Source organism: Larus michahellis, chromosome 5 (genome assembly GCF_964199755.1).
Source record: "Larus michahellis chromosome 5, bLarMic1.1, whole genome shotgun sequence".
Lineage (NCBI taxonomy): Eukaryota > Metazoa > Chordata > Aves > Charadriiformes > Laridae > Larus > Larus michahellis.
In genome coordinates, this window is record NC_133900.1 from 34,525,733 (window position 1) to 34,551,747 (window position 26,015).

Genomic DNA, 26,015 nt, shown 5'->3' on the forward strand with positions numbered 1-26,015 from the left:
TCACAACATTCAAAGTAGTTATGTGAAAACTGGTGTATAATAAAAAGTTATTATATACCAAAGATTCCACGTCAATCTCACTACTTCCTTAAATTTTGGTGCTGGTATTTTATCATCACATATCATTCAGATTCAACAGGCTGGCTTCCAAGCTTGTTACATCAGCAAAAATATTAAATATTATTTATTATTATTAGCCTAGATTTGGCAAAAGTTAACAAGACTAAACTACAAGATACATATACTAGAAATTAGGGCAAGAGAGTATCTTTGAATTACTACCACATGTGCCTCAAATTATGTTCAGGGAGGCACCAGTTCCAGCATTCAGAGTCTCTGTACATGTTACACTGAAGTGTAATTTAGAGCAGACCTTACACATTAAGCTTTCATGGTGGTAGGCGTGCATCTCATTATTTTTTAAAAGAGAGATTTGGATGACAGTGATTTGTCCCACATATGTAGTCCTTACACATAACAGACTCCGTTACTGTCCGTGGTCTGCCTATTCAGGTCACGTTCTTCTGTCTCTCTCCTTGGCTTTTCTTGGCCATACGTGCCATTTATTTGCTTACAAGAGACTTGCACCTTATATTTTGGCATGTCACCGTATATATCTGTATTTCAGCTCCTAAACTATACTTCACACTACATTTGCTTTGTTTTGCTTCTCCATCCTTGTGCCCCAACACATGTGCTTTAATCAAAGCTTGAAAACGATCTATCCACCCACTCAGCTAGACAAATGCCAAAACATCTCCAGATTTTAAGCTTTCTTTTGGCCACAAAACGATCTTCCAAACATGAATAGGCAGTAAACATCACAGCTGGCTGCTCAACTTTGCAAGCAAGTAAACAATTTTTTGGATACCTATTCAGCTACAAAGGTGGATGCCAAACTGCAGCAGATCACAGCTGCTAATAAGAACCATGCAAGACACAATGAAAGTATCAACGAACGGCTGCCTGTGAGGATGGCACACAACACAGCAGGGGAGCAGCAATGAAAACACTGCAGAATTCAAAGCAGAAAGGATGTCTTCCACCTCCTTTGCTACAGGGTAATAGGGTTTAAGCTCTACTCAGGCCAATTTGTTTCTTCCTACCTGGAGACTAATATCAAGAGGGATCCCTCCCTGGCCCTTATTGTAGTCCTGTGACAGCACAGCCAAAGAAATCCCAATACTTTGCGGGGAGGAAGGGAGAAATTAAGCGCATATAAGCTATGAAATTGAGAAGAACTCGGCAAATCAGTTGGAAGGACAGAGCTGAAAGGTGATGAGGCTAAAGGCTTCAAAGATACTTAGGGATCTACAAGAGGAAGCAGACCAGCTCATGCTGACTAAGACGAAACAAGGAACGCATTTTTTCTTCTGGAGGTGGAAGAGTAAGGGACACAACACACTGCATGAAAGCAGTGTCTGACAAAACTCACTTTTACCTTTTCCTCCTTCACACCTTTCTTTCCTCACTCATTTTTAGTCTACGTGTAGGTTTAACACAGAGACTTTTTTTTTTTTTTGATATTCAAATCCAAGTCCTCCTCAGTCCCTGCCTACGAACACAACAGGGAGAATGGCAGCTCAACTATTTTTCACCCTGGCACTTAGGCACAGGCTACATTTTTCAGGCCCTGGCTTCAGCCTAACTCTCTGGTCCAGCTCCTTGAAATGACACGACAGCTCACTCGCACCTCATTCTGCAAAGTGCGGGGAGAACCATTTGTTCTCTTGCTGCAACAGCATAAAAGCCAAACCGTCTCGGGACTCCACTGCAGCCCTAGTCTTACCCTCCAGCTACAGTCTTCAGCAACAGCTGGTATTAGTATAGCACTATAAAAACAGCAAAGACACCAAAGACAATTAAACACATAGCACTGTTGAGCTTGCTACTGAACTTTGCTGCTTTAATAACATTTATTGCTTGAGAAGAGATAGATCCCACCAAAAGGGGTACAACTATGGTTATCACATATGGTTCAGCCGATGCAGAGAGAAGGGGCTGCTCTGCATGTGTTAGTGCCCACCACACTGGGGAAACACGGAGCAAAACACAACAAAGAATATCAGCTAAAAACCAAGCCCAAGTAAACAGGTTTTATACGAAGCATCTTGGGAGAGGAGGAGTGAAAAGGCAACAGCTCCGCAAATGCTGTTTTCACAGCGTCCCTGTGGGAGGACTTGGCAGTACCTCGAGCCTGGTAATCTGTGTGCCCACCGGCATCCACACAGCCTCCTGGCATCACAACCCAACTCTCCACAGTGAATTTAGGATCTTCAATATGTCCGAGAACAGCATTTGTCCTTGCACACTGTACAAGGAAGCTGAGTATTGTTTACAGATTCTCTGCTCCCACCCCATAGCAGAGAGGGTTTTTCTTTGTCCACTATTAGATAGTCCACTTGTACAAAATCTAGTCCCCAAAAGTCATTCAATAAGCTGTTTTCCTTCAGTCTGTAGTAATAAAACTATATAACACTATAAACATTTTCCGCATTGGACTCCAAGATATTTGGCGCTCTAGCTGGAAACACTGCTCCTTTTGTTTTTACATTACAGCAGACCCCTTTAGATCCACTTTCCATCAAGACACCAAATATTTTTGTCTTCTATTTTCTGTGAGGAGACCCCTTTCTAAAACCTAGGCAAAAGACTTATGAGCAGCTATTGCGTGAGTATCATCTCTCCAGACCTAAGCACATCACAAATCAGACTCATCAGAAAAGCAAAGCGATGTCCAGGGAAAAATTTTCCCTTCTGTAATTGTTCCAATGCCCAGGCTGGCCATGCAGGGAAGATTAGCGTTAACGGGAGATACAGACCTACATCTCTCAAGCAGTGAGGAAGAAACAGACCCCATAGGAGGCAAAATTTCCTTTTCATGAAAAAGTTAAGGAAAGCAATAAACACTCCCTGGTGAGTGTTGTCAGTCTGTGTCTAAGGAGACATCTTTGTAATTGAACATACTCTGCCTTTCTGCCCCCTGAGAAGAAGTACAGGGCACGTAAAGCATGAGCAGAAGTATGGCGTATGAAATTCAGTAAAACACCGTGCCCATGCTGCTGCTGGCTTCTCTGCTAAAGCTGCCAACAGGAATGTTAAAGTTTCAGTTGGGCAAAGTATGCAGGGAGAGGTAATATCTTTTATTAGACCAACTGATACAGTTGGAAAAAACAGACAAGTTTTTGGGCACAGAAAGCCTTTCCTGCACAGACCTGAAGAAGGGGTTTGTTTGTCTGAAAGTGTCTGTTTTTTCCAACTGTATTGATTCATCTAATAAAAGATATTACCTCTCCCTGCAAACCCTGCCCCATTTAACAGTCTTTGAACATCATGGCTACAACAGTGATACTATTACGCTTTGGTTGTACTGATGGTTTGCAGCATAGACCTCTGTATTTGGTCTAACAGGCATCAACTCATTTCACAGAGAACAGACCACTGGTTTTAAAGGCAATAGTTTATAATAAATTATGCTCATTGCTAACGCGGGCCAGCCTGAAGCTACGGTGATAAAGGCCAAAACCCCCCCACCCTACCCCCCCATCTCCCACATTAACCCCAAGCCCTCTTACTACCATTCACAGCAATCATTAGAATACCCTCCAAGTATGACATGTACCACAATATTGGGACACGTCAGAAGAGCACACATTCTCAAATACCTACTGAAAGAGCTGTAAAACAATCCCAATAGGGGATTTTTAAGTAAGAGTAATGAGATAACATCATTTTCAAGACACATCCAAAAACTTTCTCCGACATTGTGGCAACACTGCCACGCTTATAAGAACTGGTCTTGGCAAGCGATACTCTTAACACATGAACCACACCCCAAAACTTATCATGAGGATACATATTTGTACCCAGAGAGAAAAACATACAGAAGTAACTAAAGCCTTTCAAGTACTGTGGGCCTCAAAAAGATCTTTGTGTCTTATGCATTTTGATGTTCTGAATAGTTAAGGTGGAACAGAAAAAGTAGCTGACTGGCCTGCTTCACACGCAGGCACTGATGCTAGGAGATGCAATAAATATCTGAAAACTCATGCTCAGCTATTTAAAACACACTTTTCTTCCCATAGTCTATCATTAACTTCAGCACAAATCTAATTGAAAAAAATCTGTACTACAAATGAGAAAAATTAGTTCTCACCCTCAACAATTTACTGTTATTTATAAAACAGACTGAATTTAAACACTCCTCTTTGTCCTGTCCTTGCACTCAGACGTTCATGTTTTCATTGTAATAACCATTTCAGGTTTATCACTGTAAGAAGGGTCTTCAGTAGGAAAGCCACAATTAAGTAATTTTTCATTGAATTACATATATGTTGTTGTGGTTTTTTTATGTATTCTGTTACCAAGATGTATTCCAAGTTCTATTTCAGAGTTCTGTGAAGCAAAATGCAAAACATTTTTCCTGCTAAGTGTGAAGAATGGTAGAACTTTTATTTTACAGATCTCTTTGTATTCAAATTACAAATACATGATCCATATTTTTATTTGACTCTGTGCTGTCACTATAGATTAATTACATTAATTTCAGTGTAATTTCTCCATAGTTTTGCTTTGCTTTGCCATACAGGTCAGAATGGATGTGGTCATTATCATTATAGTTCTTGATATTCTATATATTGGAGATTGTAAGTATCAATGACTGTAAAATTCTTTTCCATCAAGTGTTTTGTGTCTACAGTATGTTTGATGTTTTCCATTTTTTAAGTAAAAATAAAATAATAGCTAAAAAATAATTTTATTTTGTAGGTAAAGTTTTTATAAGCTGAGCTAGCAAATATTTATCTCTGACATCTATTTAAAATCTATTAACATATATTTTTGCAAATATCAGTTACTCTCTGGAACTTTCTTTTTTTGGGTGGGAGGGGCGTGGGGAATGGAAAAACTGTTTTGCAAAGAAGAATATTTACTGGAATGAACTAATAAAACTATACACAGCCTGTTTGTACACCTGAAATAAGCCAGACTGACTAGAAATGCAATGCCAGAGAGCAAGAATTTCTAAAATTATATGAGGGAAGGGGAAGGAAGAAATTAATTTCTACATGCTTTAAAAAAAGACAAACAGTAAGCTAAAATCCGTACAAGTCCTTACAGTTTTCCCCATATTGGGGAATTTTAGGGTAATGGGAAAGACACTTTCCTCAGAGCACAAGTCGTATGGTAAGAACTACAGTCTCAAAAATATGTTCTACAAAACACATTGTTTCTTCATTTTGTTTTCTAATTACACGTAAAAAATAGGTGAAAATGATACACAGATTTTGTTCCACTGAACATCAGGGTTTTTTTACACTCATTTCAATATAAACAAGAAGAGAATGATAAAAAATGAGTTTCAGAAATTGTTTGATTGAAACTGGATTTGTGTTAGCTGTACAACCCCCCGTGTGAGCTGACCTTCAACAGGGAGTGGCCACAGAAGCCACGGACATTGACCATCACTTGCTGGGTATCACGATGCCTCAAATATTTGAAGGAATGACCTTAGCGTTTTTCTATAGGCATCATTTACATGCTGGTTTAGGCCTTCTTTGATTATAAACCAGATGGTAATTTTCATGTGTTCTTCCGCATCTGGGCTAATAATAATTTGCATTAATATAATTTATATATTATGTGGTTTCCAGTCTGCTTTAGGACACGAATGGAGAACAGGTCAAGCAGCCTTTTGTAAAGTTCCTCCTAACAGATAAAGAAGGGCTTGTAACTGATAATCCCCAGAAGGCATTAGTTATTTCGTTCATGAAATTATTTCTCTATATGCAGCCACAAAATGGGCACCATTTGATGAAGACCACAGACAGGGTCAATGTAGCCCTGTCCTTATCTATCTTCTCATTGCAAGGTTAGTATCGATTTTCTTTTAGTATTTTTCAATCAGCTCACGGTCACTTACCTGGTGCATAAACCATCTCCCTGCATTACAAAGAAGAGAGAGGTACATAGTTGCTGTATGTTTTTCACACACAGGAGACAAAATACAGGTGCCTTATTTTCAAATGAAGGGAGAAAGCACCCCAAAAGACACTGGACTAAGACAATTAAGACAGCAGCATTAGCTGACGATGACTTGTTTTATGGCCATATTACATCATAAGGCTTGGTCAGTCTCTAGGTCAGCTGGACTCCAGCATGCCCTTCCTGAGTCAGACTGGCCGCACTTCTCACGTGAGTCAGTGCAGGGCTGGAGCCTGCTGGGCACTCCTGGACACCAAACACCCAAATTGGCATCTGAGCTCTCACACTGCAGCTGGGACCAACTTTCTACAGCGATCCATACTCAGCACACCTCTGGACCAGACATCCCCAGGTGCAGATGAGCACCACAGCCACAATCTACCACGGGATCAGACAGCTCTGGGGGCAGCACAGTTCATGCATTACTGGAGCCATATACTGAAATACATGGGTTGGGCATTTCCCCAATAACCCAGCCTGATTTTTGTATCTTCTAGACAGGTGTCAAGTCTAAAAAGAATCGCAGAGGAACACAGAAAAGAAAAAGACCAGCTGAAGTTGATCCCTGGTTGCAGAACCATTAAGCAAACCCACCCCAGCTAACAAGAAGCTGGACTTTACAGTGGATTTTGCAGATTTCTCTAAGCAGCAGTTGTTCCATCAACAGTCAGTGTTGTCTCCTTACTCCAGCTGGAGCACCCAGGTGAGACCCAAGTTGGCTGTTAACTCCTGGCTTGCTGGATGGCAGGAGTGACCCACAAGCACCTCGCTATTCTGCACAGCGCTGCATGTTTCTATTTAGAGCCACATAAAGGATAGGTTCTGTTTATACCTGCTATTTTTGTTAAATCAAATGCAGATATTGCTGAATGAAACATACCAGATTTCCTGGTTGGTTCGTACAAGTCACCTAAAAGATTCTAAAACTCTGGTTGAGGTATTCCAGACAAAACACAATATAACGATCTAAAGGCTCACATCATTCTTTGACACCTTTCAGCTATTTAAAGATGGAGCCAGACAGAAAATTAGGTGGAAGAACAAGACTGATGAATTCCTCGTTTTATTTAATACTCTAGGCTCTGTGTAAAGCAGCCTCTAAACCACCCCTGAATGCCAGGATGCACAGAGAAACAATGAAGCAAGTCTCCTTGACCTGAACTGTAAGAACTGAAAAGAACTTTAAAACCTCTATGCACAGTCTACATAAGAAGGATATTAGGAAAAAAAAATACAATAAAATTCTTCATGCAAATTGCCATCTCGGCCAGGAAGCTGAGTACAATACTGTTTTCATCATCTTTAATGATGCACAGTTTAGTTCAGGGGGAGGGGAGAAAGGAAATGGGACCAACCTTTGACCAGTATGACAGCAGCATAAGTAATCCCTTATTGCATTATGAAACGATTCATACATGGGGACCTGTTACATTACTGGCCTGTTAACAGTATCGCAGGTCCTTACTTTGACTTTTTTTCATTTTGTTTTACATCAGACAAGACTCTTGCTGTCATTTGTAGAGAACGGAAAAGCTGCTACAGTTTTAATATAAAACACAGGAAAAAAATACACAGCAGCTGTTCATATTTTCTAGGAAGTCTGTTACAATAATGATGTCATGGAAAAAGGCTGGAATCTATTAAAATGGATCAGACAGGCAAGCCATTCAAAGCCTTCAAACAATATGCGTATACAAGCTGCACCATATACCTTACATTAAAATAAAAACAGGCAAAGAGTAAAGTTCCTTAAAAATATTATTGAGAACAGGCAATTAAGGTAATTTTGTACATTTACTTCAATAAATTCAGTTTACTACTGGAACTACCCAATAAAGCAAAATACAAAAGCCACAACCAGCTCACTGTCAATTCAGCTCATTTTCACCTATAAAAGCATTTAAATCTATTTTGAAATCACTGGCTCAGGCTACATAGGAACAAAGAACCTCTCCCAGCAAAAGATTCTCCATTGACAAGTGAGACATTTAAACACCAGGTATAAATTTTGGTTCATTAAGAAGGGTGTTCTGGTGGGGTTCCGCCCCCCCCCCCCCAACTTGTGAATTAAAGCACGCAGCTATGGGGAGTCCTATTCAGGTACTTCGTTTGACCTACAATTAGCAATCAGACATTCTTCATTTATATGATGCTACTCCTGGGCCCTAGCAAGTTCGCACCTCTTGCTGCAGCGTGCTTCCATACCACTTGAAATTGCACAGCCCAAGGTGCGCTCAAACATTACGCTTCTCTTCCCTAGGGTACATCGAAAAGAGGAGGGTTTGTGGTAGAAAACAGATAAGTGTTGTGGTTATCTGGATCTCTTGAAAATTATCTTTACATTATCCCATTTCGGATATGCTACACCTTCCTCCCTAGGGCTTTCATTAGTTTTTTCTGATGGTGGCCTAAATATGTCTTCCTAACACATGCATAAGTACTTAGCACAACATGCATATACTCCTGCTAATGTGAGATCATATTTTGACCCCACATTCTTTAAACATTCAAGCTGGCGCTTTGCATATTCAGGAACTGAAAAAGTAAAGCAAGACTGATCATGTTTAATATTTTAAGTCACAATAAAAATATACGGATCACAACAAACCAGACACAATTACCACAGGCAAAGTTTAACTCGTATACTGGGAAGGCAGAAGGAGCAAGAGGTATATTCCTCAAGACAAGAGAGAAGACCCTCAACTCAATAGTGGCTGTGAGTAGTTTACAAAGTAACAATCCCACCTTCCCTTGTGTTTTTCCAAACTCCACTGAAGTCAACTATATATGAAATTTTGAATAATCAGCTTCTGAATAAGCTGATGAAGTCACATGTAAAGTGAATATACAATAGAGGAAGCATTATAAATGTGAGATCAAATGAAAGTTAATACAACATTCTTAAATTTCTTTCTTTTCAAAATATGAAATACATTTTGCAGCTGTTAATTATAAAATACCATCTACAAACAAACAAAATCAATGAAAATACCTTGAAACTCAAAAAATTAATGAAACTACAAATGGGTTTAAAGTGATAACTCCATCGCTTCATCTGAAAAGATCTGTTTGATTACAGCCCTTGTCAGTTATGCATACATGTTAAATTGCTTTCATTATACTCCATATTAAACTACATTCAACACTACTACTACTACAACTGTCTCTATAAAAAATAATTACTAACAGAAATCCAAACCAAAATTCAAATTGCTAAGCAAACTAAAAACCCCCAGAAAACAATGACCCTAACTTCACAAATGCATCCACACTGAGGCCATTTAACACTTCCTCCTGCAACTGGGTACGTACAAACAAATTTCTGAGTTCACACAAGTCTAGCTGCCAACTCAGATCCCTACTATCTTGCTAACATTTCCAGTTCCAGTAAAAGCAATAGGTTATGCATGCAAATAGCTCTGTGCACTTAACTAAAGGTTCAAAAGGTTTGAGCCAGAGTACAGTAAAATGAGTCTGGATGCCTTATCTTAGGCACCCCACAGTATTCATAAATTTTGACTTTAAGCTGTTATTTGATATAATAAAATAGCGTTAACATTTCAGATGAACATTCATGGCAAGCTTACAAACTATTCAGTGATTAATGCCCTTGCCTCATGTTTTCAATTTTCATTGCTACTGGAGGTCATGTGTTATGATGTCAGCTTGAATCTGGATTTCCATTTTGAGCAAATCTAATTTAAAATTATGATACTAAGGCGTATGGTAAAAAACTGCTTAAAAGTTCTATTCTGAGTAAATTCATTCACTCTGTTACTAGGGTAGATTTCACATTCTAGTGCCACCTATTCATCAAGTAAACATAGTTTGGATGTATTTTCCCATACAGTAAACGTGCCATAGCTTGAATGTGCAGGACCAGAACTGGTCTATACCGCGATGCAACAGCACACTTGCCAACCTTGAGTGGGGGGGTTTTCAGGACTGGGCCAATAATAGGATATTAATCAAATCCCCAGAGCGTGACGTAAATTGAATCTGCCAAAAGGGTTCAGGAGGAGGAAGAACAGGAGTCTTAAAAGACCTCTGAGCTGAAGGTAGTCTCGGGAAGTATTTTCCTTCAGAGATAGTGGGATGGAGAAGCTTCATGGGGTCTGATACTAGTAAGGCACTCGCCCCTTTATTCTGCACTGCTCAGCAGAATGGAGGATTCCTCACCAACTTGCAAAGAGCAGTTTTATGACACAGCTGGACTCAGACAACAGTAGGATGCCACTGAAGGGACTACTCTGCTCTTCTCTCCCAGTCCCATCCACACCATCCTCCTATTTCCCTTGGACTACTGCCACTTTTCTCATGACCCTGTCTGTGACACCAGCTTATGAAGCTAAACTACATGAAAGCTACCTCTGTCTTCTTCCTCCCGCACAAAAGAAATAGGTTTCAAGTGGTTGTACTCCCTAAGACAACTCACTATGGGCCTAATAAGAGTCAGCTGAAGAATCAGAATGGTCTACAGCCCAGGTCATGGAGCAACAGTTTTCTCAGTATTGCCATATCCTTATCTCAGCTTCATTGGTTCCATGTGAAATACTAGCAGAAAATGCTTTCAGCTGAAGTTATTAGGTTTGATGTTATTGTTTTTTATTATTATTATATTGTTATTTCTTCTTTCCACAGAAGAAATATTTGTGGAATAAACATAATTAAGTTAAAGTCCTTCTCAAAGCAAAACCAAGCTCAAATGGGTTTTTCAGGTGCACAATGCATGAAACACCAGACTTATTGTTACTTTTTCCTATCATTTATTATTGATTTTTCCAGTAATAAATGGAAGTGCAGACATACAAATAAAATACACAGCCTTCGAAGTACAACAATTCCCTATATTGGTAAAGCAGTGGCAGACACAACCAGTACAGCCTACTGGAGCTACTTCAATCATTGCATAAGGGAGTGCATTCAAAATTTAAGTAGTCACTAAAACTTCAAAGCTTGATTTGAATTATCAAGTGTTAAAAAGTTACTGCTAAAAGAGTGGACAATCTTCTACAGCATTTTACAGGCAGAATCCTATAATGCAGTGTATGCTAGCTCAAAATTTGTGTATTATGCAAGTATAATTCTAAAACCAAGCAACAGTACAGGAATTACATAGAAAACACATGGACCTACCTGTGGTTCTTTCTGTGTTTAATTTACTAGTGCGTTTTCTTCCTAAAATGATTGAACTGGCTAGGCACATAATATAAGATGTCCAAGGTATCACCTTCCTCCAGAGAGACATTGTAAGTACAGAGTAATCCAATGACCTTCAGGAGGTCTTCAAAGTGAAGCAGTAAAGCCATTTACATCTATGCAGATGTACAACCAGTGTGATGTATACATCCATGCAATTAAATTGCATGATATGGATAAGAGATGCATGATATACTAATATCATCTTTGTACTCATTTTTACTCAGATTCAAGCAGATAAACAATAAACTAGGATATTGGAGAAGCAGGACCAGCATTTCCTATCACATAGTTACATATGGTAAATAGACTGCTAACCTTAAAAAGATTCAAAACCAACAGCGAAAAAAAAAGTTTCTTGTAAAAGGAAATATTTCTAAATTCAGTTTAAAACCTGTTTGTACATCTAACAAGAAAAATAATAATTTTCTACAGACATGGCAAGACAAAGATTTGAGATTGAACACAGAAAATTAATAGCATTTTAATGGTCTTAAAAATTCTTATATACCATGTTCTTGTCTAAATAAAGATTAACATAGAAAAGATTATGCTTAATTCATTTGCTTAGGTTATAAACTTTGGAAGATACAGATAGCTTTTTATTTTCTTTATACCTCCATGCAACTTTCTAGCACTTCAATGATAACATGTCCATTTTTATAAGAAAAGGCTACAATTTTATTTTAAACTTAACAGGCATTCATTCTTTTTCCTTTCAAAACCTAGGCATAAGTAACAAAGCACCAGAGTCTTATAAATGTTCTAACACCAAATGCAAATTAAGTTGTGAAATTGCTCTAGGAAAAGTTCCAAGAATGCAAACCCAAAGGAATTTCAACACAATTTCTCAATTTCAGGCTCTTTATGATACTCAGGCAAGGTAACAGAATATGGTGCAGTCAGGAAGAGCTATCTCTGTATGGAAAAATGTTTAATTACCCAATTTCAACAACTTCCTGTATTTTGTTTATAAGGTCTATAGATGAATTAAATGGGAGAAACTGAAAGGATGGCAAGGGCTCTGTAGACTGAACAGCTCCCAAAGTTTTCATTACCTTGGAAAAGTAGATTGACAGTTCATAAATTCAAGGTACCTTCATATGTTTTGTAAATATCTATCAAGTTAACATACGTCTCCTTTACTTGTAGTCGAGTGAACTGCTTACCAGCATTGTACCAGTCTGCATCAGAAGTAAAATAAACACAACCCTACCCCATTATGTGACAAGGTAGAACTTTTCACATTTTATTTTTATATCAGCTGTGACTATATGGCTTTACAGCACCATCTCCAGCAAATTGGGGCTTTTCCCATAATGAACAGAGTAATTATTTAATCTTTCAACAATCCTCCTGAAAAGCCTCAAATCCTTTTTCTTAAGCAGAAGGCAGGAGTTTTAATAGATTGTTTAAAAAAAAGCTGCTGACTTTTCACTGTGCAGAACTACTACTTCTTTATCCCAGGGGAGACATCCGTCAAAAACCGACAACTTAACTTGCTGGGCACGCTATTATTTAGCAATAACCCCAAGGGCACTAGGGACATTTCCTGAACATGAAGTTTAGGTCTACCAATGCTTCTCTGAAAATACGAGATGGACAATGACAAGCAGCCTACACCAGCGTCATGCTGCTAAAACCTGGTGTCAGAGTGCTGCCTACTACCTCCAGCCACTTGCTCAGCTGGCTCCCATTTTTCTGTCAGAGGACAATTCTTTATCCATCCCTTCTTGCAAGACCTCCTAGGTTCCAAGAATTCCAAATAGTAAGATCATCCAAATGTGCATACATGTGTCTTTCTCAAGTAGCCTGTTTACCACAGCCTGTATCACCATGAACATCTCGAATAATTTTTCTCAGCTTTTCGAAGTGTAGTTCACAAACAGAACCTGTCCTTGGTGTTTACTTCATGCTGGTGATTATTAACAACAACGGTCTTCATAGAAAGAAAATGACAACTCAGTCCTTACCTGAAAAGCTCTTAATGTTCAAGAAATATTCTTGTCTTGCAGTTTAAGTAAGATGGTGTAATCTGCAGAAGAGCAGAAAGATATATCAATTACATTTGATATTGTGCATTTAACACGAACATTATAATTCAATCACACTTGAGCAAACTGACAGATAAAATTTTAATTACTATCATGATGTGGCATATCTTTTATGGACACACGTCATGCAGTAATTGTACAATATGGCATATACACACTAATAAAAGATACCTTTTTCCTTTTCCAGTGTTTCTGCTCAGACATGGAGATGTAAGAGTTTTCAGCTACCTCTATGCATTAACTCATAATGCTCATGGTGTGGCTAGATAGACTAAATAATTAAGGCCCTGCTGACATTGTATTTCTCGTCACTAAACAACCCAATCAATTGAATTAGGCACTTCAGGAAGAGGTGCATGATTAGGCCCAGATGCACTCAACTCCCATCAACTTCTAATGAGCTCTTCAGTAAAAATAAACAAACAAAACCACCAAACTCACTTAAAATACAGATCTGATTGCATCCTAGTGAACACTCAGTAAATCCTAATTATTAATTAGCATCCTGAAATGCAGGATTAATTTCATCCTGAAATGAAGTGCTTTGTTTAAAACACTTCGAGCCCGAGTTTCTACTGACCAAAGAAGGCTCCCCATCCAAAAAGCTGCAGCCATGCTGCAAAGACATTCAAATCAAGACAGCACACATTCCTGTACATTTCATGTTACCTACACAGGGACAGCACAAGCTGCTTCTGTTCTAGGAGAATTTGCTGGCATAACCATCACAATAAATTTACACCTGACCTATCTAAACAGCACAGCACTGAGCCAAACGCCAGCAGAAGAGAACACTGCTAACGGTATTTTGCGGCTCAAATATCCGAGGGAACCAGTGTTGAGCCTTTGTTCTCTGTGTTGGTTCTCCAAGCTGGACAGGCAACCACAAGCCTCAAATTACACTTCATTGATCCAGGGAAACTGAGCTGGTGTTCAGTTTCAGTTCTGCAACCTGCATGTTGACCTGCTTGTTTGTTGGCCTATACAAGAAGATTTCAGGAAATGAAGAATTTGCACTTTGTCCAAGTCTTGTTTTCGGAGAGGGGGATCTCTTATCTCAGAGGTTTAGGTTGGTGTGGGAAAACTGGGAGGAAAGCCAGTCATCCAGAGCTGGGCTCTTGCACTACATTCCTTCAGAGTTCATTTCTGCTCTGAATTCAATACAACCAAAATCAAACACAAACTTAGAAATGGGAGGTGGTCTTAAGTTCAAATTCCTTTAGCATAACTTTTTGTTTGGAGGATGTATGTAGGAGGATGACAGGGAGATTACAAAATAGTTTGTTTAGTAATGTTTTAAAAACATATATTCACACATTTTGAAGCTTTCATACAGTCAGTCAATACAAAACCAAACCCTAACCATTTGCAATAAAAATGCATAGTTCATATAGAAATTTGAAAAATTCATGTAAAATGACATTAATATGATCCACAGTAATGGACTGCCACAGTCTAAATGTAGAAATAACCTGAGGAAAACAAGAAACAAGCAAACAAGCATTTCTTCAGTATTCTCTATAAAATAACTAAAATATTCCTTGATAACTTTTCATTAAACTATGTTACAGATCAAAGTTGCTCAAATGTACAATGCAAGAATTTCAATTTGGGACTCAAGAAAAGATCTTTGTTTCCATAGTGCCATGAAAACATTTCCACAAAGATGCTGATAAGACCACATAGCTTAACCCCCCACCCACTGCCCAAAAACCCATACAATATGAATAAATCACAGAGAAGAAATTTTTGAGAAACAATGTTCATTTCTCTAGTGAAAGTAAGGAACACTATCTCATTGTATGGGAAACAGAAGCCTAGAGTTTCAGTTATTTGCTTGAAACCGTACAAGAAGTAGTATAATCCAATGCCTAACAATTCTAATATCAGCCGCAGTACTTCTGTATTATCTTATCTTCCTTTTAAAACTTGCATAGTTTTAAAGTCTGGTTAGATTGCAACCTTGCCTTATGCCTCCAAACAACATTTTATTATTTATTCTAACTGATTTGTGTGATTGCTTATCAATATTCAGAAGGCACCTCCTGTTTGGAAAGAAAATCTAGTACTTTTGGACTTTAGGTTGAGGACGCCCATCACATATGAGCAAAAGCTTAGACCTTTGTTTCTTTTAAGGTGTTATTCCTATATTAAGATTTTCACAAGCTTAATGTTCCCAACACACTCTTTCTTATTGTTTGTTGGGGTTTTTTTTAAACAAAGACCTTGGAGGTTTTTCCCTTGGTTTTGCTTTAAATTAACCTTAAATAAAAAGACTTCTGAAATTCACATTTATACCCGAGAAGAGCTCTTGGCAATTTGCAGCTATTTTTACCCAGCAGCATCCAAAAAATACATATATGGCACAAATCTACGCAAGTGCTCCATTACAATAAGCCACTATCCTTGAAAAAGTTAAAAGGGTCAAAAATTCATCACGTTAGTATACTTATTGTCTATCCTGAACACAGAGGAGAGCTCTCCAGAATAACAAATGCTCCAGTGATGATGACCATGCTCTGTTCAGAAATCCCTTTTCGTCTGCTCAGAAAGGACCCAAGGTACCCTGTGGTACATTTATTGCAGAAACCCAGTCGTATGCCCCACTAGTAGTAGATGGACTGTTCTGAGTAGGTTCCTTTTCTGAAGTTCGAGATAGCCTTTTATTTCACACTAATATCTTAGCTTAGTTTTTTGTTGTACTTCATAGCACAAGAAAAGGAGACAGTAGAAAACTGAAGACAAGTAGAAACCCAGCTAAGATGGTGGTTCCTTTCACAGTTCCTTCGAAACTAGCAACACAAAATATAAAGTTTCACCTGCTTATCTAGACTATGTAAATTTTTCAGATTCTGATCTCAGGCTGACTTCCACCGACAAGAGCATTGTGGCTGCATGGGGAGCCGCCGCTGTCCACCTGCTTTTACACTGATGCAAGATCGCAATCAGATCTAGGTCATCTCACCTTTGAGTTTGCCACACATATAAATTAAGAGATCACACACAGTAGTGCTTGTGCTAACTGAAATCTAACTTACAGGCATAAAAATATTTTTAGCCTTTTCCTTTTCACCCACTGATGTGAAACTTATCTTCATAAATAAAAGAGGAATTTCTTTGTATTTGTTATTTCATTTGTGAATCAGAGGAACACCCATGCAGTATGTTTACCCATGTGACTACGGAAAATAAACCAAATACACCTCTAGTCTATATAATACTGGAGAATTGTAATAGCTAATGAGCTAAAAGCTAATAACCTATTAAAATACAAGCAGTGTATTTTCCATTATTCAAATATTACAAATATGTGCACCTAACACTATAGTCAACATAATTACAAGCATTATAGTAGTCACATGAATACGCGCTGCCTAGTAATTACTTTGGTGGGTTTATAAATGTCGCTATTCATGAGATGTCCGTGTACATCCTCCTGGAACGTAAGGATTTCAAAACCCGGCCCATAGGAAATGCATGAATAGCGTAACATGCCAAACTGCTGTGTGCCAGTAGCCACTGCACTATTCCCTTATGCTTATAACCACAAGTCACTGATATACTGGGCATCACTGGGAGGCAGCCGTGCCCTCCTCGTTCAAATCAAGCAAGTCCTAACAGGAAGAACAATCCAATAACATCATTAGCTCAACATGGAGTGCTGACTTTGAATAAATTTTAGCAAGTTGTTCATGGCTGAAAAATAACAGCAGGAGATCCCTGAATGTTTCAGACTAATTGGCAGATGCCTTTCAACACCAAAAAAAGTGAAAGTGCAAAACCTGACCCTTGTTGTTCTGAATACATACGTGCCGCATTACCGAACTCCAAACTGGCACCTCAACCAAAATATGATATGCCAAACACAGTTTTAATACAAAAAGCACAAAAAAAGACATGCTAGACTCAAGCTTGAACACCATATACCAGATTATGTCCACAACTCCAAGTCACTGCAAACGTTAGCTCATCCACATGTACACAACTCAGATATGTTTCCTATGTCCTCTAACACTGTTTTCTTAGTCACAGGAAACACAAAAGAAACACGTGGAACCAAAGTTTCCCATTCAGTTTATAGAACTAGTATTCGCTCTTGCCTCTTTTCGTAACTAACTTGTATTTTAGATTCACAGTATAGAGAGTATGTGCCGCAAGACAACAGATGACTAGTCAGTGGAAGCAAAAGGTAGTTCCCATGTAGGTCCCTGTTTTAAAGGGCATGTAACTGAGGGGCTCAGCTCTACAGATTTACTTAGATAGATTTAGTGTAGATTTAGATAGATTTAGTGTATTTGACTCCCACAGGTGAGTAGTTCTTAAGCAGACAACAGTCATCCAGTTGGACCAGCAGGAAGTCCTTACTTTTCAGTGCTTATCTTCTCAATGTCTTAGAGGAGGCTTGACTATGAGAAAACACCACCCCTTCTCTTGATATGTTTATTAGCCACCAAACTAAATGGAGGATGATTAGAATGGTCTTTGTTAGATGTCAGCTGAGACAATGAAAGCCACCACTCAAAGACCAATGTGAACAGTAAATTACACTTCATTTGTCTCTGACAGATGTGCTCGACAAAATTCTGCAGTTTTGGGCCACCTGGTGTGATGTGGTTTACATTCATTATAGGAACTATGAGGGTTTCGGAACACATCACTCATGGGGACAAAAATGTAATAGCCTCCAGTGCAAGGCGAGATTTCCCTAACTCGGGGCTTTGCTTTGCTTTGCTTGCCCTGAGCACAGTCAAGGCGTAAGCTTCCTAGGAGGGGGACGGGGCTTTCAGGCTATTCCAACTGTGGTACTACAGATATACCTAAAAGGACAAAGAACTGACTTGGTTCCAGGTGTTTTTCCTGCATTAAACTTGCATGGAGGAGCAAACCCAACAGGGAAGTCATGGGCAGCAGGGAAATCAAGAGTTTATTCCTCCCTGTAAAAGAGAGGCAGATTTTCAGACAGGGTACTGGATGTGAAGCCAAGCTTCTTCGTATTACAAGTGAAGAAACTGCTTCCTGTTGTTTGATCTTCCTACATTAGGAAAAGAGCACTTGCTAAATACGGCATCAAAGACATTCTTATTGTCATCGTTACTTCCACCTGTCCACTGAAACACAACTCCGAATACCGGCTAAAACCTCACACCGTGAGTGGCCATGGTGTGCGCTCTTGGTTTGATGCTATGACAGTGAGCAGTCTCAGTCACATCTTGAGGTCTATTTTGCATGGGATGCTGCTCTGACATAGAAGTAAAAGGTTTGCACCCTGTCTCCCAAGTAAAACATTTGCTCTCTGCCTTATAATGACCAACAGAAGACAGTAAGCATGCTGGCTAAGAGCCTGCATTATGCACAATTTTCTTTTAAATTATGAGAAAAGGATTCATTTCAAAGGAAGTCAGAGTGCCTAAACACACAACTGTTTTAGGATTCCTCTGAAGATAGCAGGGCCCCTATCAAATCAACACCTCCTCTGCCTCCCTGGAAAAGCACCCTATACATATACACATATTGCTGTGATTTTTTTCAGCTGTTCAAACTTTCTATTCAGAGCAGAATTTTTAAAAGAGTTTTTTTGGCGATGTAAGGTTTTGTTTTTAACAAAGTAACATAAGATCCTTATTGGAAATGAATGTCTATAATCATTGCTGCTCTTACTGAATAAAATCAGATCAATAAATGAACAGCCAAGCAAACAAACCAAGGCAGTAAAAGTGAAAAAAGGGACTGGCAAATCATAATACAGTCATATAATCATAAAACTTTTACCAACTGTTCAAAATAACTTCTGAGATTTTTCTCTCTAAAAGTTAAACAGAAATACACTAAAGCATCTAATTGCATATATTTTTGCTTCCATAAATCTCCATCTCCAGTGAAGTACATAAATAACCTGCATCATGAAACCTCAGCAAATCTGGCAGTGAACATAAAATTTGAGTTATTTCACATCAAAAATCATCACAAAAAACCCAAAACTATCTGAAGTAATCTATATAAACTGTTTTTTCAAATAAACCTGGTAACTTGAAAACAAGCAGGATCACACTTACTTGAAAATGCCTGAATCTTTATATTTGAGCTAAACCCAGAAGCACGCACTCCTATTTTCCAAGCCTGGCAGTCAAGCAACCCACAGGGCTGCACAGGAAGACTGGTGGAGCTGCTTTGCCTGCAGTGATTTTGCAGCGGGAACAAACTGTGTCTGAACTGCCAGCTAAACTCTGAGTGGGCAAGCACACCACGTAGTGCAGGGAAGGCGACTAATTGGTAGAGGACATGAAAGCCTATGAAGGAGAGGGAAAATTCATGGCCAGATGGACATCTCTTATTCTTCTGCTCCCTTCTTCCCTTTCATATTAATGGAAAATACCAAACTAATAATGCAGTGCAATATATCACAAAGCAGCTGTGTGACATGACGTACATTTCCCTGTCGAAATAACGCCACATTTTGTTTCAGTGATACACCACCGCAATAACAGATTAGTCAACATGCAAAATCATAACAATAATAATGCAAAAATAATACAAGCCATGTGTTGGCTGATGTTCCTTGTAGTCTTTGCGTAAAAAAGATGTTGGAAAATGTGTAGACATGACAGAGCTATAAGATGTCAGGCTCCAGCCATATTTGTACATAGACTTCACGAGAACATGGAGCCAACAGTTTTGCAATCAAACCGCAGGGTAGCCTTTTACATCCTCCTCTCTGGGCTCTTGCCTGAACAGAATGATCTTGAAAAATGTGGCTACTGACACCCTGCTTTGTGACTCACTGAAGTATTTTGAGCCTTTGAATCACCCTGGGAAATCACATCTGGAAGTGCACTACAACATGCTATTCCGATCTAGAGGGCAAGCACTAACCAAAAGCAGAGACCATTATCGACTGGTTTGCTAGGGGCAAGCTATTCAAAACATGGTATTGGGTCTAAATCAAACCACTGAGTCCTGCCTGGCTTTTCCCACACACTGAAAGGATCCACATGTGTTCCAGTCCTATCCTTAAGTTCACCCCTTCCCTGTTCAATGCTGTCTTTTATTTTCTTTATTTTCCTCCCTCCAAAAACCAACTGCAGCAACATGAAGTAGAAAATCCTTATAAAATAGAAATACAACACTGGCAGATGGTGAGCATGAAACAACTGAACACTTTCTTCCTTCTTTACTAATTACACTGAAAAGAATTTATCTTGGCAGTGTCTTTTCAAAACTGTACTACCAATTCCCAAATTTTCTTTGGTGATGCAGGTGATGCAGCCTGATCTAGATCTAAAGTTGCTTGTATTCCACCTCTCCTGTCTCCCTGAGGCTTTTCATCTTCAAACCAAAGCTAAACAGAGAACTAAATTTCTGTTTTAGGAAGTTTCTCTCAATATGTTTCTTACCTGCATATAATCTTCAGGGTATTTTTCTTCCTTTAAAAGAAACCAGACTATGCTGTTGTTATATTAAAAGATTGTCTAGGGTTTGTTTCTTCAGTGCTCTAATCTTTAAATGGGGTTTACCAAGCAGCTGAATTTTAACTCTGTGTTTGTTGAGGGGAAAAACGCTGTGTATTTGTATATCGTTTAGCTTTACTCCCCTCATATTTTAATATTTAGCCTCCAGAACAAAAGTACACATTATTCAGTCCCTGTCACCACTGAAAAAAACCAAGCCATGCTGTCCTTTCAAGGGCCTGATTCATCACTTGCTGGTACATCCTTTCACCACTTTTAAAATTAGTATGCAATAAGATGCTCAGGTTTTACACGCTTATTTTCCTCGTGCGCACTGAAGGAACTACACGGGCAGCAGAAAACCAGGCCAAGCTGTGTTATCATAGAATCACAGAATGATTCAGGTTGGAAGGGACCTTAAAGATCACCCAGTTCCAACCCCCCTGCCATGGGCAGGGACACCTCCCACTAGACCAGGTTGCTCAAAGCCCCATCCAGCCTGGCCTTGAACACTTCCAGGGATGGGGCATCCACAACTTCCCTGGGCAACCTGTTCCAGTGCCTCACCACCCTCACAGTAAAGAACTTCTTCCTAATATCTAACCTAAATCTCCCCTCTTTCAGCTTAAAACCATTACCTCTCATCCTATCACTACGCTCCCTGATAAAGAGTCCCTCCCCATCTTTCCTGTAGGCCCCCCTCTAGGTACTGGAAGGGCCTATAAGGTCTCCCTGGGGCCTTCTCTTCCCCAGGCTGAACAGCCCCAACTCTCTCAGCCTGTCTGCATCCACACACACCTCTTAACACAACACTGCTGCCCACAAGAAACCTTTTTATGTTTGAGTGGGTCACCCTTGCCCTTACATCTACCCTAAAAAGAGCTGGATTCATCCTAAGGCTGCCAGAAGTGACTTTGCACTTCAACATCATGCTGTGAGTGCCAGGCCACGGCTTGCCCCCATGGGCAGGCAAGGTGGAGGGAAGGCTGCTCCCCACTGCTGCCTGCCAGTGCCCCACCTCCGAGCCACCCTCCGCTGCTACAGGCTGCGGTGTCTATCTCAAAAATAATGGCAAAAGTGTTCTGAGCACGTTATTTCTCATCTAATGATCCAGGAGCACCGAGGAGTTTAGGAGTCCTGTCCAGCAACGCTCATATAGAGGCCGATGTCTATGCAATGAGTGCCAGATTTCCCTACAAAATATTTGGATTTGTGGCTTTTTACCAGCTCTGCAAAACAGGAAGAAAGAAAAAATAATTTTATGCCAGAGATCCTGAAAGAAACAGAAGCTACCTTGATGATGAAACTTTTGTTTTCATTTTAAGGGCCTACATAAAGGCCTTTACAAAGGCACTGACGGTGCGGTCCTGAGGGGGCTTAGGCATTGGCGTTCAATTATAACCATTTTTTCCTTAGAATAGGAGCTGGCACCACTGGAACAAGAGCTAGAGCTTGCAGCACTTTGCAATGCTCCCTGCTTTATTCAGCAAGGAAGCCATATTTAATTAAATGAGACAAAACAGATACTTCATCATTTTAGCTGGAAAAGCTGGCACGGCGGCTCCGCTAGCACAGGGATAGCCAACTGGGGCTTCCCAGCTTGCCGGCAGGCCATAAAGCTGCTACTGGGGGGCCCTGGCATTGTATTCAAAGCCACTTTTAAAAGCCAATATGGTAAGCTATGCAAGATTTGATGTGTAGGGAGCCCCATAAAAACCTTTAATGGAAACAGCGGGCCGTGTTGGAAAAAGTTTCAGGGGCCGCGTACGCCAATATAGAGTTCAGCTCCCGTAAGGCACCACAGCCAGCCTGAGTATACAGGCCCAAATCTCACTGACAGCTTCTGGGATGCCATTTTCCATGTAGAAGTTTGCAACATCAAGTCAATGTTCATACAGCGAACATTAATATAACGATAGCAGAACACTTTTTTCTCTTTTTTTTTTGGTGTTAAACCATAGGAGGCACAGTGAGAAGGTTAGCCAGCTAGAAGCCCAGCAATCCAGAGCAAGCTTCCTGGACTATGTGCTCTGGGAAGGCAACACGAATCTAACAGGGATATGCGTCTGCCGCTGGGACGGTACCATTCAGTGTCCCCTTAATGAATTATTCTTAGATAAAAAAAGAACTATCAGTTATAACTCCCACTAGGTGGAAAACGGACCAAGGCTGTCTCGAGGAGGTAGTTGCACTACACTGAGGGTCTTTCTACCTCTTCTTTCTTCCCTTACATACAAATTTGATGACCCTTCTCTTCAAGAAAAAGCTCTGCAGATTTCTGCTACCATCACCTGCAGTGCTGAGTATTAGTCATTTCCAGACAGAGGGGAATGCTCTGAAGAACATTACGGAAGTATGTATGGGGAAGAAGCCAGCAGGCCTGCCCGTGGTTACTGAGCACCTCTGACTCTTCCTTTGCTCCCGCTCCCAGACCCCAATGATACGGGGTGCGGCTGCTCTGTCATACAAGGACCCACCGGTCTGCTACACCAGATGCTCAGGATCCCAGCCTGGAAAAAAGGCTGCAGGACTATAGGGAGCATCGAGGCTCTTCTGCTTCAAGGAGCCTCATTAGAAGCAGATTCCCTGGATATATAGGCCTGTGCTTATGACACTTTCCCTACCATGTCCTCCAAAACCCCTTTACATAATTCATCAGCACAGCATAAGTGGCAGAATGTGACTATCGCTGTGTAATTGACTGTCACCCAGAATATATTTCTTGCCTGTTTACCTTAGCTCTTTACAGCTTCCCCTAGCTACTCAGAGCAACCACCACTCAACCAGCCTGAGGGAAAAACAGCAGTGGCTCTAAGCAGGCCAAGAGAACACCACCACCAGAAAAAAGTCCTTACACACTGGATCTGGAAAAAAGCTGCTCTCACATATCTAAATATGAATGGCAATGTAAATATTCAAAGAGATGACCATAAAAAAGTGCAAGCATCAAGAGTTAGAATATGGGCCACCCACTGCTACAGATGGGATCTTAATTTCTAAAAATGGTATGAAACCTGGAGCATCGAAAACACTGCTTGAACTTAAGTCTTTTTGATATTCGTGTACAGTAATTGCACTTTCACTCCTGCTTTGAAGGATTAAAAGCACTACCACAGTCATTAGGGAATCTCATCTGTCTAAAGCCAGAAACAATCAGAATCCAGGGAGGAAGGAAGGAAGGAAAGAATTAATACAATCACCTTTTCTTGATGCTGTTTTGCCCAGTTTTCCACTCGAACTAACATTTCACATCAGGGGGAAAAAAAAAAAAAAGCCTTTGAGAAACAGTGAATGACTTTTTCATGACTGAGTATCTGGTTTATATTTGAACATACAGGAAATAGATTGTCCTAATCAGCCCTTTTAACCTACTGCCAAAAATATGAGTGCAGCTTTACAGCCAAAGCAAGCTGTAACCCACTCCTTTTATAATTCACTCCAAACCCCTACATTAATGCAATATTGCAAATGAGCACTTAAATGCAGCAGAACCAGGAAAAGCAAATGATAGGGTCCCTCTGACACGTGAACATGTCCTGCAGATTTTCTATTGTAGACGATTCTTATGCTTATTTTTCGCAGCACAATTTAAGTTTATTAAAACCTAAAAGTAAATCCTACATAAAACCACACATGCAAAACGTAGGAAATATGTTCTGTCCCTATTAAACTCTCCAAGAAAATATACTTTTAGAAGTTCTGTTTGCATACAGTATCATTCCATTCATATTCTTTCTGATTACAAAAAATGAAGTTATCGTATATTCCAGCTAGTTTAAATGTGTTCTTATTTTCCAAAACAGATTTTTTTTTTTCCTTCCAACAGAAAATACTCGTTTGGCCATTTGGCCTGGAAAACAGCTCTTGCACCTTACTTAATGCATAATCATTGCACGGATGGCTTAAGTATGTGCAATTAATAAAAAAATCTACATATCAAGTTTATTGCATATGTGCTGAGCAACTGCACAATTTATCAACATATGATAAATTTGCAATATTTAGAGTGCTTCAGATTCACTGCCCAGGTATGAGCCATAGGACCAGCCCTACAAAAACCTGAATTATTAGATACCAGCTACCAAACATGGATGGCTGACATGCAACTGGAACAAGCATTTTATCAGAATCAGTAAGAGATAAAGCTCATGGCATCTTTAACACCATTAAGTGACAGATGATTGATCTGTTTCCATTTCCTCTGCCAATCAAGTAGGAATCCTCCAAAGGATGGAGATGTTCATATGCATGTGAAGAACACTTTTATTCTGAGTTAAAGCAGGTGAGATCAAAAGAACATTCGAGATATATAATTTGGAGGAACAGAAATCAGAAATAAGCAGCCCAGGTTTGAAAAATATGACAAGTGTTTTTAGAAAAATACCGCACAATAGATAATGCATTGTGACAAGGCAGAAAACACCCACTTCCTAAGACAGGGCACCTGAACAAACATTTGTTATACCACCCCGAGTGCAACCAAAGAGTTACAGAGTTTATATGCTAATGTACCTTACTTCAAAGATTTCCTTAAGCTACATCAGAAGTCAAAATCTCTAACGCCAAGAATTTTAGTGCTGAAGAAATGAGGAGTGATAAACTGTCATGCTGGCAAAAGGAAAAGACACTGAGAAGTGTTCAAAGATGCAAACCCTTTATTTTTCTTGAAATGGACTATTGCTGTTTTCTGTAATTGCAAAACCTGTACCTAGGTGAGCTTCATTCCCACACAGGCCAAAACAAAACCTAGTAAAAATTTCTATTTCCTAAGATACTCCCTGACAGCCACTGCTAACCTTCTAAGTTTCTAAATTACTTTGTGTTACCAGGTACTTGCAAATCAGGAATTTGATCTTCTGGCACCTGGCAAAAGAGAGATGCAGCAGAAGCATTACAAAGAAAAGGTGGCAACACGGTTTACTGGCAGAACGCTCGAGTCAGCTTCTGGAACTGTTTAGAGGATTATTTGAAAGAGGATTTTAAAAGTAAATAAAAAATAATAAAAAGGAGAGAATCAACTTCACTAACTCAGGATTGCTACAGAAACCTGCTGGGATGATTCACATGACAGTAATGTGGGAAGTTATAATGTCTGGGAAAACGGAGTGGACATTAATACATGGCTGGTGTCATCACCACAGTTTTGGGTTTTTCAATAATGGGATGACCTACGTGGCATCAGGCTTGCTGGCATCAGATGGGATTTGCCTTTATGAAAGGGTCTTTGCTCACAAGCCAGTGGGGCTCATTGACAGAGCTTTAAACTAGGCTTGAAGGGGGCTGTGGGACGACACACCAAGGTTAGAGGGACGGAGTGCTAGCGAAGGCCAGCAGC

General features: G+C 39.7%; 1 protein-coding gene across 5 annotated transcripts in view; it reads right to left on the reverse strand.

Moving 5' to 3' along the window:
- Positions 1-26,015, reverse strand: part of BMPR1B (bone morphogenetic protein receptor type 1B) — a 269,885-nt gene that overhangs the window by 143,374 nt on the left and 100,496 nt on the right. For all 5 annotated transcript variants that reach the window (XM_074589519.1, XM_074589520.1, XM_074589522.1 and 2 more), the window contains one exon: positions 13,155-13,216. The gene's annotated coding sequence lies outside the window, so the exon portion shown is untranslated. The remainder of the gene's footprint in view (positions 1-13,154; positions 13,217-26,015) is intronic.